This window comes from Centruroides vittatus, unplaced genomic scaffold (assembly GCF_030686945.1).
Source record: "Centruroides vittatus isolate TY-2023 unplaced genomic scaffold, ASM3068694v2 contig_749, whole genome shotgun sequence".
Classification (NCBI taxonomy): domain Eukaryota; kingdom Metazoa; phylum Arthropoda; class Arachnida; order Scorpiones; family Buthidae; genus Centruroides; species Centruroides vittatus.
Window position 1 is genome coordinate 1,125,813 of NW_027122485.1, and position 17,984 is coordinate 1,143,796.

At 23.8% G+C, this 17,984-nt stretch overlaps 1 long non-coding RNA gene across 1 annotated transcript in view; it reads right to left on the reverse strand.

Moving 5' to 3' along the window:
* The window catches only part of LOC136981275 (uncharacterized), an 84,084-nt gene that overhangs the window by 54,022 nt on the left and 12,078 nt on the right, over positions 1 to 17,984 (reverse strand). The gene's annotated exons all lie outside the window — the stretch shown is intronic.

Sequence of the window (17,984 nt, forward strand, 5' to 3'; positions counted from 1 at the left end):
TACGTGTCTTATGTAAGTTTTTGCTTTAAACTGTTTTCTTGTCGAACATATTGTTTAATAAACACTTAATTTACAAGAAACTGAAAATTAATAAACATCGTAAATAAATGAAGATAACCTATATAATCTATAAAAAATTTTATAAAATTGATTCTACAAACACATTTAATGTTGTAAGAATGCCACAATTGATTTAAATCACATACCTTGTTTTTAATGTCGATTTATTTTCTTGAATCAAAATCCATTCATTCATTACATTATCAAAATTCAATAAAGCTTACGTTCCTTATCGTAAATGTAATAAAGTAATGATAATGATAATGGATTAATAAACTTATTCAACATCTGTGAAACGTATGAAAATGAAAGACATCAAAAATAATATTAAAAAAAATCAATATTGTATAAATATTATTCCGTTATGTTTCATGTTAAATAATTGATAAAAAAAAATTTTTGGCGAGCTTCTATGTTCTCTATTTTATAATTTTTATATTACAATAGATAATTTTTTTATTTATTAGACATATAAAAAATGAATATAGCCTATATTATTAAGTTATTATAATATTATTTGTATTGAAGTTATATTGTTTATTACTATTGCGACATTTATTCTATATAAAATTATATGGTTATAAAGTAACTTATCATTACAGAATCATATATCAAAATTAATATAATAATAGATTATATTATGCTGTAATTTTTATTAAACATCACGTAAGGTATAAATTTTTAAATCGAAACATGTATAAGATAATATGTATAAGATAAAAGAAAATTTCATTAAAAAATAACAAACTTTTAAGAAAGTTAAAAAAATATATATATATTATTAAAAAATGCAAACTTCTTATCCAAAATGTAACTGTCAAAATATTTAAAAATTTATACTTGTTATCAGAACACATGTTTCACTCTAGAGATAAAAATCCATCTCTGTATCTTCCCACAGAAGAAGAAGAAAAAAAACTTGAAAGTTAAAAACTTTTTTCTAGATTCATCATATACTCCATTATTCCTTTCTATTCAATTTTAAATGAATTTTCTAGTCGAGTGTCCTGTTAAACTCTATCTTCAATATAAACCTGAGCACAAATGCAAGAAATGAATGGTTTTAGTTCCATAGAATCCAGAAAATGATGAAAAGAAACACAGATAAAAAGTAACATAACTAATTCAATAGATGAAAAAATGCTGCACAGATAAGGATAAAGTAAACCTATCTTGTATTTTTTTTTTTTTTTTCCCTTCAAAATATTGGTATTTAGTTACGGTAGAGATACGGAATATAATGGAGAGTAGATAATAGATTATTTAAGGCAGAGGACTCTTAACCATTAGTCTCCGATACATCTGTTATAAAATAAATGAAGGATAGCATTTAGATAAGAATTTTTTTAAATTTAATTTTTCAAAATGTATGCAAGTTACATATCTAACATGATTAAGTCAAAATCAATCTTAACTTGCAGTTTTTATAATAATTTGGTTTGTATATATAAAAATAACGAATTTTACTTTGAATTGTTATGATTTCATTTGCTATATTTACTATAAATGTTTTAAAAACAGAATTATTAAGAGTTAATTATTGATTTCGCTATTTTAATTTAACATTGCCATTGCTTAATTTTAACTACGAGGTACAATGACACTATAAAGATCATAAATTATATATTATTATTGTTGTTTTTATGCCAAAATGCTTTTATCTAGATTATATGCATACTTTTATGTATTGTATAAATACGACAGTGCCTGTAACTAGCTTTTCATAGGCCTTGTGCAAGAGCTTATTTTTGACTGCGTTTTTTTTGGAAAAATATTATTAATAAATTCAGAAATGAGTTGCGTAATTTTCCCGGCGAGAGTTAAAATTATGTGTGGCGCCATCTGTTATGAGATTTTACTTTAAAAATCTTTTTACATTAATCATTTTCATAACATGGCAAAAAGTCTAATTTTGATGGTAGAGTTGAGTTTTATAAAAATTTGTAAATATAATTACGGAGAAAAACCTTCATTAAGTCCGACCTCATTCAAGATATGACATATGACCTATTTTTCTCTCTATCTTTTCACCCCTCGACCTTTAATCGCCAAAATTTAATAGTATTAACCTTCCTAATACACAAACCTCCCTGAAAAAATTTCAGACATTTTTCACGTAAAGCACAGGAGTTGTTTAGTTTCAAAGTGGGTGAACAAAGTCGTGCTCCCATACAAAAACATCCCAGTTTTTTTTTGTTTTTTTCATTTCTCGACATTTCAAGATCCAATGAATACAAAAATATAAAAATCTTCGGGAGGAGATCATTTTTCACAAATCGTCATACTTTTCCTTTGCTACATACGAGCATAACAGCGAAAAAGTAACAGCGTAATAAGTAAAGAACAAATACGATAGTTTCTATCGTATTTGTTCTTTACTTATTACGCTGTTATTTTCTGAATTTAACCAAAAACGTTATGAAATCGACTTCCACGCCGGCAAAATTTAAATTTTAAAAATGAAAATATAATAGCCTACTGATCATATTTTTAATATCCCATTTCAAGCCTCCCTTCATCCTGGGCCCTGTGCATGTTGGAACCGTTGCACCTGTCTAGTTACGACACTGAAGCAATGTACAACAATAGACTGTTATTATATGTACTGTACAGGATATTCAAGTTAATTTAACTATATACCTTCTTTCATAATTATTGGTTTAGAAAGATTTCTGAAAACAATTTTTATGATTTGAAAAATTTAGATTTAAAATGTGATGATAGAAACAAGGTACACACAATAGTTATAATATTATAATAAAAACATTTTAATTTACGATAAAAAAATAACTTTTTAATTAAAAAATGTGACTACACTGAATTTTTTTTAAATTAGCAAGTTCCTTCTTATTATCTACTTTACGTAGAAAGTACAAATTACCTCAGCGAAAATCGTTTAGTAATGGAATTATAACAAAGTATAAACTCAAACTATAACACATTCGCCTTGCAAGATGCTTATCATGCAGATCACATAATATCTACTCGAAAAGTTACCTCACTGGCAAATGAATACATCCATTTTGTTGTTAAAAACGTACCTTATCGTAAAATAGGACATGCATGATAATATTAGCATATGTTAGTGATAAAATGAATGTACTAATTAACTGTGAAATAACTTTGTTTATAGATATTAAATAATCTGTTTGATATCAAGTAAGTGTAATGCATTATCTTTTGTTTGTAATTCCATTATCATTATCAATGAAGCTGTTTTTGTTTTATACTAAATGCAAGACGTCGACACAAAAGAAACAGTGATTTGGCTGCAAATACAAAAGTTAGAAAGACCAATCGCTATGTTTAATTTCTTTTTATCATTCGAGCCTATTATAAATTAGTGGTTCCAAAAATTTGTTCGACTCACCCAGAAATTTTTGTTTCTTTTTAAATATCGGATTGTATAACTTACTAACAAAATAAATTCAAAACAATAACAATCTATTACATATTTAAACATATATAATTAAAACTTTTAAACTCCATTTATTCAATAAAATTAATAAACTTAATTCGAAATTTCAGGCTTTTAATCGATCAGAGTTATTTAGCAAAAGTCTTTAATAACAAATTCAGTAATTTAATATGTTTTGGTTTAAATCAATTCTAAATTGCCACCCACGTTCAATAATCTACAGAATATTACGCTGCATGTAAACAAGTTAGATGACTGCTTTATTTTCAAATATCATATCGAAAATGAAGGAATTTTTTAATACATATTCATCATTGATAATCCGTCTTCTGATGATCCGGATTAAAAAGCAATACTTCTTTTAATCCGAAGCTCCAAAAATAAAAAATAAAAAAATGCAATATCCCTTTTAATCCGAACAGACTTACGAGAGGACACTTAAAGCTCCTTCAACCGCCAGAATTATTCGATGAATAATCATAGATGATCGTGGATATAACGCTCGCTTCACTTGGACTGTCTACATCAGTAATGCCCATTATAGTTTTGTTGGTGCTCCTTCTAATCTGAGTGATTTTTTAGTAATTTTTCTTACATTTAACCCTTGATAAGACTTCTAAAACATAGTGTCAGTAGTGTCAAATTTAAACGCCAGTTTGTATTTAATGTATGCTTAATTTAAGCTTCTACTAGTCCGTATGTTTTTGAAACGGGAGGCATATTACTAGGATATAATGTTATGGAACATATTGTCTAGCATATAGTAAACACGGTTATTCCGACAAAATTAGCAAGATTTCGGAATCAAAAATGCCAGAAAATCGGCAATAAAATTATATTTAAATTAATACTTACATTCGTCATTGTAATTATTCAATCGATATTTATGCAATATAAGACCATTACATTCCGGAATAGGTAACAATAATTATAATAACAGTCAATGCTCAATCTTAAATAAAGAAAAAACACACTCGGAAGAGGTACTTCCAGTCGTCTAGTGCCTCCCAAATGTCCATGTGTAAAATTAGTCCATTATGTATAGTAGTGTCTAAAATTAAAGTAAAAATAATTTCAATAAATAAATAAAAAGAAACACTTAAAACAATTCATTGAAATTTGTTATATAAAAGCTACATTATCAGAAGCTAAAAATATTACAAGTCTTCATTTGAAAGAAGTCATTATCATGAAAGCAGGGATTTCCAAACTGCGTTGTTAGTTATCATCAGTAAAGAGATAGGAAATATAGGCTACGTCATTTTACGGTCAAACAGTTCTTGGTTATGAGCTACGAGAAACAATGCATTCTCCTAGAATGTCTCATGCTGTAATAATAAATACGTTCGCAGCATTATAGGATACTATGCCATGGTATAAACGAATTAGGATCCAAAGATCTGTCTAATCATTTTTCGAACAGTCCATTCTCAAGAAAATCATCGACAAGCTAAAAGTTAGACGAACAAGTATTATTGCTTATTTAAAAAATTAAGACCTAGCAACATTTCGGAAGGACTGGAAAAAGCCCAAGATGTCACTCCTGCAGCGCTGAGCAGTAAGAGTACTTCCTATAAATACATGGAAGTGACGATGCAGCATGATGCCATCAAAGTCTATTATCACTATCACTAAAGGCATTTCCTTCCTCAATATTATAGATAATTATAGGTTCCTGTAATTATGAAAGGCATAAAATATTCTTCTCGTATTGAGTTCACTTGATAAATTTAAATTACAGAAATTACAGAAATAGATTTACTCCACGTATTAATGGCAAAATTACAATTACGGTCATATGTTAATATGCGTCTTGTAATTGATAAGTAAATTTCCCGATAATCTGTTAAATTAGTTTTATTTATTTATTTAATTTTTTAATAAAAATTAGTTTTTAAATTTTAATTTTGAATATCATTATACATACTTATGGTCTATATAATTACTTACATAATTATCATATATAATTTCACATATTTCTGTAAATATATACTCTATATTGTATACAAATTCCATTCTGTATATATATAAACTGAATAAAAAAATATATTTTAAATAGAAATAACGTTCAATTTGTCATATCAATTCGTCTAAAAAGACACATGAATAATGAAGGAAAAGCTAATTTATAATAAATTATGAAACAAAATACGTCATTTAAACAAATTAATTTCTTAATTAAAAAAATTAATATATGTGGAGAAGGTAACAATGAACACTACGCATTAGTTATTAAAAGAATACTGAAAATATTAATCTTTCATACAAAAATATTTTGGTTATGAAATACAGGCTGCCTATATAAGGTTTCTTTAAATAGAGATTTGAAGTGTTTGCTAGATGTCAAGAGCAGAATAAAACATGTATTATATATAATGAAAACAGCAATAACCGGATACAATTATATGTGATTATAAACAGCTAACAAACCAATTATAAATAAATAATCTTGTATATAATATATATATATATTTAGTTAAATTAGTACAATATAAAATACGTAGAATCTTTCGAGGTACTGAACCTAATATAAGTCAAAAGAAGACAATTAAAAAAAGTAAGAAATATTTTAAAATTACATTTCGATTTTTTTTATTTTTTTTATCCTAAAGATTTTTGCTCTAGTTCTTGGGAAACTGATTTTTAAAATTCCCTTTCATCATTCCGGAAAAGTAAAGAAAGTTGGACCGCATACAATATAATTCTTTAAAAGACGTGTGAACATTCAACATTCTCAAAACAATACATTTTAAAAAATAAAAACAAAAGCTTGATACAGTATATCTAAGCATGAGTTATCTACATAAAATATATTAAACAAGAAATGAAATAGCATCATATATAAACATAAACTTATTTCCTTTTTTGCAAAAGTTACTCGAAATGTAATCCATGTCGCTGGATACAGAGTTCTGCTCGATAGACTACAAACAATCGGACAGACGATAGAACCAAACCTGGCTATCGACCTTTTAGATATGCTTTCCAGAAATGACGGCAAGAAAACTTAGACGCGTTTTCTAGGAACCGAAGAAAAAATTCGAAAAATGTTATTCTGGAATTTCTTTTTCATTTCATTTCTGCTTGTATTCTATATATAAATACCATACAGATATGTAGCGATATCTTACAGTATACCATACAATAATATAGCTTAGTATGGAAATTGCAATAGTATAATAAGGAGTTTCATAAATTATGCATTAAACATTGTAATAAAACAGTTATTATGGTATAATATTGTGTAGTTTTGATTTACAGTGTACAAATTTTTCTAAAACTATAATGTATTACAGTATAATTGTGGGATACTACAATTGGACTATTTTATCCCTAATTTAAATTTAATTAATTTTTTACTTCATCGTTTGTTTACGAACACCTTTATACATCTCACTTGTGGCATATAAGCCTTGGAAATTTATGTATATATATATATATAGTATAAATAATCCACAATAATACTCATACAAGGAAAACTATTCGATAAGTCGCCAACAATGACGCTTACAGCAGTGTTCTGCAATCATTATTCTACTCTATTATCACTTCGAGTTAAGTTCTGTTATTTGGTCTGAGTTCTCTCTGTTCTTCGGTTCTCTTTTATTCTGTTCTGCAATGTTGATTCGCAAAGTTTTTATTTTACTTTCAGCTAACTTTTATCCTATTCAGATATATATAATACTTACTCAGTTTTCTTATTATCTGTTTATAAGCAGCAATTTTAAAGATATCCAAACTTGAATATTTTCTACATTTTGTATAATCTTCAATCAAATTTTACGTGCTTTTAGTTGACTCTATTTACTTCCTCGTCGAAAGTTTTTATATTTTTTCACTACAGCTTAACAATTTCTCATAGCTCTTCCGAACAATAGACGTTATTTTAGAATATCTTCTATAAAATAAATCGTTTAAATCGGATTATATTTACTCTTCTGCATTTTCTAGATTGTTGTGCAACCTAGCGAGTTGGTTTATTAAAGGATCGATAAAGTTTGGATGAATTTCTTTACAGGATTTTACCGAATTTTATCCATTTATCGTTAGCTTTTAATGAAATTTGTTTTTAAATGTTTAATTGTAACATAAATAAATAGACTATTTCTGCTTCATTAAATAAAACGGATTGATTAAATATGAAACAAAATTAATCCCGCCAAACACACAATATGAAATAATTTAAATATATTGAAAAATATATTTAAAGTGTTATTAATTAAGCTTAAAAACTTTTTAAGATTATTTTTGGTTTCGTAATCGGGTAGTATCTAATGAGCAGGACTTTAATATTTATAAAGATGCGTTTGGATGTTTTGTTGCTTAACAAAGAAACAAAGTACAGTATTTATTTAAGAAATAAACTATATATAATTAATAGGATATGGAAATTACGATAAAATTATCGTAAACAATGAATTATTTAATTCCAAATAATGTAAATAATAAAATTTTAATTAAAAAATTCGCATTTATTATAAATTACTAGGACAATTCGGAAAAGAATTTTACAAATCCGTGTTAAATATAAAATTTAAGAAAAATTTCTATACTTTTACAAAGCTTTAAAGTAACAATGAATTGTTATCCGATGATCAACGATTACATTTTCTAGATTAAACGGACCGGATACTGTATTTTATTTAATTCAGAGGCTTTTACAATTTACCAAAAGTTCAAAGAAAATACTTTGAGCACTTTAATTGTTAATTGCTAATACAGCAGAGACAATACAAGATAAGGATAGGTAATGTAGTACAAATGATGAAACTAAGGGTTTATATTTAGCTGTTACATTAACCAAAACTATATGTCATGCATTCTCGGAGATGATTATTTATTTATTTATTATAATACTATTATAATTGAAAATGTTTAACTGTAACACAATAGCAATGAATTGAAAATGAATGTCTACTTAATTGCTACAAATGGATGCTATTAAATCCAAACTAGATATAAACTCCCTCATATTATCATCTAATTTAAGTTCAAAGATACTATTTTACTGACATAAATATTTATATAAATTTATTTATTTAATCTTGTACGTACTTTTTATAATAAATTTAATATATTTAGAATTTCAAATTAAATATGAAAAAAGAAAATTTTTAAATATAAAATATACATTTTAAATTATTATTAAAAAAGATTATATGTATATGTATATATATATTTGTAAAAACACTTACTTTTTCAAAATTTAGGTCTTCATAATATTTCACCTCATAGTTTATTATTTTCATTAATAATAAATATACTCGTATTATTACTTCAGCATTATAAGATAGCAGTAGATCTCCAATTTCACCTGGTAAAAAATTATACGTAATTCAAGGATTAAAATCTCATTTTTCGTAGGTTTTTTCCTTCATCAGAATGTTTGATGCATTTTTGTTATTTTACATAATAATTTTTTCAAAATGAATGAGGAGCAATATTGGATATTGCAATCCCATTACCGTGTCCAAAAATAATCATCTTTTAAAAAATTATCGATTTTACAGTTACAAGAAGTGAATGATATCATTATTGATACACCTTATTTCACATTTTTTCTTTCTCTGTCAAACTTCACTGGCCAATAGCCAAGAGATAGAAAAATTATAAAACTTTATCTCTCTCTAAAAATAGAGGAAAACAAGGATATATTATATCAGTTAAAGAATAAAATAATGAATCGAATATGTTATAAACTGAATTATTTTTAATGCCAAATTTAATTGAAAATTCGCTGCGTTAAAAAATGATTCAAGAGTGAATGAAACGTGATCTAAGAAAGCGTTGTTTTCCTTAATTTAAGAATATTAACAGGGTTGGAAAAGAAAAAAAATATATAAAAAGATAAATTGGACAGTTTATGAAAATGATAATATTACTACAAACTCTTAATTTACAGATTTTAAAACTTTAATGAAATTCAATTCGTGATCTTTGTTCAATTAGTTTTCGAGACGGGTCACATTTTTATTTAACCAGGAATTTCTTCCTTAAACTCGCTCAGCTGTTTTTTAATTTTTGTGTCATCCGATCGATAAACCTTCTGTGTGCTCTTTAAATCTGTTCATCCATTTGTAATTTAGATAGCAGAATGTTCGCTTTATTGACTAGAGATTTTCTACACGAAACCCATTATTTAATGAATATTGGAATTATTATCTGTTCATGCTTAAGCTATATTATAAAAATGTGTTCGTTGTCATTCTCTTCACGTTTGATTTTATCGGTTTTGCTTTCTCCTCATTCTAACTAATTTTATGCTAATTATGATAATTTGAAAACGTGTTTTGACTAAAAGATATATCGAGTATGTCTCTTTAAAATAGAATTATCTTTTTTGACAGGTTTTAACTGCATTCTGACGTCTGAAACAGCTAATCAATCTACACGTAATATCTTGCTCTCTGGCTTGAATGCTGATTAAATAATTAAAATGCTTTTCTTGATTAAAATTAATATTTTAATATTTGGAAAATGGAAGTTTTTGTTATACTCGTAAAAATTTAATGCCGTTTTCTGCTTTTCGAATTGCCTTGTCTATACTCTGTGGGGTAAGTCGGTCTGTATATTCTAGACACGATGACTCAAAAATAACTAACAGAATTTATGATAATCTGATAAACAGATTACCAGGATTGATAATGACCAGATAATAATAGAAATAACGATAAATAATAACAGTTTTAAGGCCTATATGCTGAGTAAAACTAAAAGTTATTCTTGATTTTTGTACAGAATTCTTTGCATGTATATAAAATATATACACATAACAAACGCTTGTATCAAATTAAAGGAGAAAAATACGTAATGTAAATGAGATGAAGTATAAATGAAATTCAAAACGAACTGAAAATTCAATATAAAAATAGGAATGCGCTAATAATTTATAAACCAAAAACTTTATATAGTCTATAATTTTTTTTCCTCGAATAATTTTTAGCATTTTTTAGGCTACTTATAATGTTACGAATTTTTCATTGTTGTGCATAATTTAAATACTTTTTTAAACGTTTTTTACGTTTTCGTATAGAGACTAATAAATTTTTTGACTGATTTTTTAATGTAAAATTTATTATTTATTAGACTTTATATATTTCTAAATGAACTTATACATAAATTAAAAATAATTTTAATTCTTTTCTCAACATATACTCAATTTTAACAATACAAATTTTTGTTTTTTTTCCAATTTTTTAACATTTAATTTTATTCATTAACATCTGATGTCTTTTCAGACTTTTTATATAATTTTAGATATTTAAAATTTTCATAAACTATATTCAGAACTTTAAAGTTAATAATTTTGATATTTTTTACTTTATGTAAATTATACAAATTTAGTATGTTTTAATTTTTATTAAGTATTTTAAATAATCGATTTAAAATACATATATATATTTATTTATTAGATAAATTTTCGATGCTATATTTAATTTTAATTTTTTAAAAATATTTATGCTCTGTACATCTTTTAAAAACTTTATGCAGCTAAAATAATAATATAAAAAATAAATACAGTTTAAATTTTAAAATAGCATATAATAAATATTTAAATATAATTACAATATATAGATGTTTAATAATTAAATATCTAAATATTTAATTAATTAAAATAGATTTTAAAAATTAAATTATTTCCAAAGTAAATTTAATTTTATTTCGATTTCTTTAAATTTTCTTAAAGATAATTTATTTTTGTAATTTTAAAGATAATTTATAATATATACTTTTAAAAATATCTAATAATTTAATAAGTTTTTGTATTTTACTGATATTTAAGCTTCTCTTTATTAAAAATTATTAAAATTTTGGCTAATATTTGAAAGTCGTAAAAATACTGTTTATTTATTATTTTTTATAGTTTAATGTTCGTAAAATCAACATTGAAAATTTACTAAAAATTTTAAAAAATTAAGTAAATGAAATACATTTTTAAAAAGCCATTTTCTAATTTCGAAAACTTTTAAATAACCTCAACGCACAAATTGTTCAATAACATTTGACTCAAGGGAAAACATCTTTTTAATTATGGTATTATATTTGACAAAATTTTAAAAGAATTATTTCAATCTAATTGATTAAGTAATGAGTTAATTATTCACTAAAATTAAATGCTGTATGCTAAATAAACTAAAACGGCAATGAGACTCCCAACTCTAAAATAAACTATCATTCTTCCTCTGTCAATATGGATACTATATTCAAAATTTATACACTCAAACCTGTTTTTGTGCGGTCTTTTTTCTGCGATTTTTTATACGTGCAATGTGTTTTGTGCAATTATTTTTGTTCAGTATACCAATTTGGTTGAAATTCATATACCGCACACAAAAAATCACACAAAACAAATCGCACAAATAAAAATTCGCACAAAAATAGACCGCACAAAAACAGGTTTGAGTGTATATATTTTTATATTTTATATGTATATTTTTAAAGAAGAATATATATATATTTTAAGAATTTTTAAATTTCTATAAGCTTTTTCAACTATATTTTGATTGTTATTGGTAATTGATATCAATTATCAATAATTGATGTTATTAAGAATTTTAAACAGAATTTTGTTTTTCGTATCATAGAATAGAATGTTTAAACGAGAAAAAATTGTTAATCTTCCTTCACTAAATAAATAATAAATTAACAAAATTATAAAAAGTAAAAAAAATATCTGAAATTCGTAACATTTCTTTTCCAATTAAATATTTAGCGAAAGATACAATAAACATACGTAATAATTTTGTAAGTTATTTTTCTTCTCAAATTACAAGAAAATCGAAAATAAATTTAAAAATCCCATATGATTTTTAACAGATAAAAATAAAAGTAAAGTTTATAAATATAAATGATAAAAAAATATATCTTTATAACAATTAATTATTTAACGTTAAGACATTTTATATAATCTTTAATATTCTCTTTTTATTATTAAATGTTTTTGTAACGATTTTAAAACAAATTACGAAAAATATTTAATTGAAAAAAATTATATTTTCAAAATAGTTTTAATAATAATAATAATTTTGTTCCAAGGGAAATTTTCCCTTTAAAGGGAGAATACATTTTCATAGTATCAAAATAGTTTTAATTAAATCTTTTACGATAATAAATAAAAAAAATTCTAAAAATTTTTATAAAACTTTTCAATAATAATTAAGGCTTTTTATAAAAATTTTAAGGATTTGTTTATTTATTTATTATTACAATTAATTTTCTGTTAATTCTGTTTTAGCTTATTAAGTGATGTTTACAAAATTTGAATTGCATTTTTAATTTAATTTTGCTTTATAATGTAAACAATTTTCTTGAAATACTTTTCATCCAATTATTATTTGTATATAACTGTATATAAAATTATACACTATATAGAATTCTATGGTAATCTTTATTACATTTTGTATAAAGGCTGCAATGTATAATTGTCTAGTATAATTGCATAGTTATTAGATAATGTAATATAATAATTATGTAATTATATATTAAACGAGTGATGATATTACATTATACGATTATTACATTATATTTGTAATCATACAGATAAATAATGTATATGTACATTTATGATCTATACAGATTCTATATATCTACATAATCTACATTCTGTATTATATAGCATAAGTTTGTAATGAAGATAGTTTGTAATTTGTGCAAAGTATTTCGCTAAAATAATATCTTCTAGAAATAACCCATCTCAGGAAATACGTACTATATTTTTATGTAGTTTTATAATATTGTCTTTAAGATAAAATAAATATTGTAGGTACCATCTGTATAATACAATGACAACATACTATAGTTGATTAGTGTAATTTTTATCCCTTAAAAACCACTTCTCTGCTAATATACGACGCTCGAAGAAGAAGCTGAAAGGTAGGCATTCAAAGGATTTTTAATCTAAGCAAATAGTGGACGACATCCTCCTCATTGACGAATAATTAGCTTCATTACAAGGAATTCCAAATCATATGAATTTTGGATTGATATTTGAAAGAAGGAAAAGTATTACGTATAACTTTTATGAATAAAGTTCTTTCGAGATTAAAAGCAAATTAATAATAATAATAATAATAAAATCAAAGTTCTTTTAAATGTATTGATAAAATGTTTTTTTTCATTTCAAGTGAAACACTCATTAATAAGATCGTTATCAAAATACTATTATATGTATAATAAATATCATAGTTTATACAAAGTTACCTTATATTATACAATAATTATATAGAATAAAAACACATTTTTATAAATTTAGTTATATAAATATAATAGAATATAATAACCGAAAATACAACATATACGAGGTATATATTGGGATTACTTACATAAATAAATTAACATTGTATAATCATAAACTTGCAATTACTAAATTATACATAATACGACATAAATGGCGCAATTATTAATATATATTATACGATTATTGCATAAATACTAAATATTGATAATCTTATAAGTCTGATCAATACATTCCGCTTTTATTTGACCTCTTGATTTTCTTGATTCCGAATTTAAAATAAATATTTATTTGTAAATTAAACATCTGAGTATACAGTAGTAATTTCAATTTAAGATTCAACTCAACTAAATAAAGATAATTGATGAAAAACTTGCCAGGTGTCTTCGAAATACACTATAAAACTAGTGTTTAATAATTCAATTTAAGATATATATAATATACCGATCAGTATACAGTGGAAACTCGATTATCCGAACTTTAGTGGTTTGCAGGATCTTTCGGATAATCTACAAACTTTTTTTGTTTTGATTACATTAAGCACTGTGAATTTAAAATTTGGTGAACTATAAATACAGTAATGCAATTACTGTATTTGAAAGTAAATTGATTTACTCAAAATCTAACGTGATGTTACTTATATAACTTAGTTTCGAGGCGCTACAATCGGCAGATGACGTAGTAATTTCTAGTTAGAGAATTTGGTCTCTGTATTATATTCTGTGGTGTGTACTGTACAGTACAACGCTTCTCGTTCTGGTATTTTTTAAGAACTGTTTCAAAATAATCCGGAATTTCGGATAGGCGCATTCCGGATAATCGAGTTTCTACTATATTTATTTGTAGTATTTAATAAACAGTAAAAAATAATTTTCAAAAAATATATATACGAGAGATACGATTACAGGTGATTATCTAAATAAATTTACGTAGATTAATATATAAATGGTCTTAAGCATAAAGGATCAGAAGCCTTATCTAGCAAATTCAAATATTCCTCAGAATTATTAAAACTGTTGAATTACTTCTTTCTTTTTTTTTTATTTACTGATCTGTTATGTGTAAAATATAAAAGTTTTTTTAACACTAAATGAGCAAGTTGAACATAAAATTATTTTAATATTCTTGATAATAGATTAAATTAAATAAATTTAACTTTCATGTATTCATAACGAAGTTAATTCATATAACTGTGTTACAGTTTTCTTTATATTAAATCTTCAATTGAAATAAATAAAATGGTAATTTTAAATTTTTTCCCGGAAATACGTTAACTATTTGGAATGTTAATATACATATACATTTATTTATAATTTATATTCAGTAGATTATAAATACTTATAACTGTAGTATTTGGAATTATGTAAAATAAAAAAAAAAAACAAAATTGGAACGGAACATTGTTAAAGCTAAAGTATTTTCCAAAAAAGGAACGTGAATCACGCGATAAGAACTCTTGTGTTTACACAATAGCCACAAATCACGTGGTCATCTAATATATCACGTGATCAGCTTACCCTGTTTTTCGTTGATTATTTACTGACAATTTTGGTTATATTGCATTCGTACATTTAAAGAAATTTCTTATCGAGTGTTTTATAACTTTTTTAAAACAACTCTCAATTTTAATACGATTTTTTAAATTATAAAAAATTATTATTATCTATTATTTTATACATTTATAAAATCATAACAAGAATAAAAAAATATAAAATAAAGCTCCTGAATTAACAATATTAATTTTAAATATTAAACCAAAATAAGAAAAATATACACAGCTTTTTCATATAAAATTGTTTATCCTTTTTTTGAGAAATTCTCGCTTTTAGTTTGAATACATAATAATATACTTATTAAATAATTTAGAATTATTTTGATTTTTTAAGAAACTTCAACCTGTATGTAAGATCAGTGACAGTAATTACTTGTCGATAGTCACAGTGTTATATTTATATTGGTATTTATTAATATTAATAACATAGTTACAGAATATAAAAATTTTAATTAATTTGTAAATGTATACAAAATATGTTACAATCTGTATTGATAGTTATCGCATAATCATTTTTAGACAAGATAAATCATATTGTATTCCAGGATAGTGGATCTATTGTTAATAATTGTATAATATTTACTGTATTTCAATTAAATATTGTGATTATATCATACATAATGTATGTTATAATTATTAAAGAACTTTTTCATATATTAATGCAATATTATTATAAATAAATTCAAAAACTTCTTTACTTATGTTGTTAACGTTATACTAAGGGAAAAGAAGGATTATTTGTTAGCAACTAAATAAACAGAAATCAAGAAAAACAATTAAATAAATATTTACAAAATAATTTTTAATTTTTAAGATATTTTTATATTTTTAATATTGTTTTGAATAGCCATTTATTTTTACATTTCGATTAGATAAATATTTTGAAATTGAAGTCATTAGCATTATTATTATTATTTTTATTTTTAAGCAAGTGCATTAAAATATTCTAAAAATTTCCCTTTCTTTTTCAACTTTTATTGTAAGAATTCCTGTATATAAGAAGAATAGAAAGAATATAGAAAAGTTTTATTCCAGTTTTCGATTTTTTTAAAGAAAGGTCAAAAAATTGATATGCAGAAAATCGAAAAAAGAAGGATTTAAACGACAGTTAAATATATTTGGAAATATCTATAAGGATAAATGTTACACTGGAGGGATTGTATACTGTATTTCTTCCTCTTTTCTACTGTATTTTAAATTTTATAAACTCACTTTTAGAATTAAGAAAAAAAAAATGAAAAAATATATTCTTTCATATTTAATATTTTTTAAAAGAAATTGATATAACATAATAGAATAGATTAATAATGCGCGAAACTTTCTTACTTTTTTGTTTCTTTATTACTAGAATTCTATTAAAACAACAAAACTGAGTAGTTTCCAAAGAATAAACATAATATATAATATATATATTATCATTCACCAGTTTAGCAATGCTAGATAGTTTTATTTTGAAATGGATGGAGTTGTGCTAGAGTAGCCTAGATCAATAACATCAAACTTTTAAAAGCTAAAAAATTCAGATGGGAAAATAGTAAAAAAAATTTAAAATATAAAAAAATAAAGCATTTTTATTCTACATCAAAATTTATTTAAATCTTTTATAGAATAAACATTGTTTTTGCTATAATATTTCAAAAATTCTTATATAAATATATATATTTAGTAAAGTAAATTTGTATAATTTTCTTTTACAGTAATTATTATATTAAACAAGTTGAATGAATAAATATATTGTGTTGTTTTCTTGTTTGCTTACTTATTTATTATTTTGGAGCATTTATTGAGTTTTGAATGTCTTATATTTACAACTTAATCCTTTTAAAATATATAATTTTTGATATTATTATATTATATTAAAAACTAATTTTGATTGTTTTTCTCGTTTTTCAAACATCTCTAATTGTCTAATTTTAATTAATTAAATAAATGAATATGCCACATTTAAACTGGCATTAAATGCGCCAAGAGCATTTTTACAAATATAAATGATTGCGCTTTAAATAGTAATAGATTATATAAAATCTAAGAGTAATCTATCATTTAATTATTTATTAAATGTAATATTAAATCTCAGTTTGATATTATATTTGATACAAAAATAAATCATTTTACTTGTGTCAATTCTATTTAATATCAGTTAATAATAATTGCCAAACAGTTTTCACGTGGGCAACGTAACATTGAACTGTAATACATAAATTATTATTCCGTTTAATTATTTATAAAATTATTAAAACTCTCATTGCTAACTTATAAAAACACCATCATTTCCTTTTTTTTTTTTTTTTTTTTTTTCCCCATAGTGATGGCAATTATTTTTATTTCTATACCAGTTCCACCTTATGTGTTTATATTCGGAAGTTCGCCAATTATCATCACATCCAGTTTCTGCCGTTATTTATTTGTTCAATATCATCTCCTTTACTATATTAATTGCTACTATTAGTTTGCTCTTGCTTATTTTTCTTTCTTGACTCAATCATTTTTCTCTCTTTTTTTTCCTTTAGCTTCCTAACTCATGTAGCTTTTTCATTATATCTTCTCTTTTCACAATTTAAATTTATTTTTTATAATAATGACTGACAGTCGTCCAAAAAGTATAAAACGAAGTAAATAATATTTTTAATATTTCAACTTGAAAGAGGGAGAAATATTTTATTTATAGTGCATATAAGCAATTTGTGAATTGCTTTAATTTTTTCTTAAATCAGAAAATT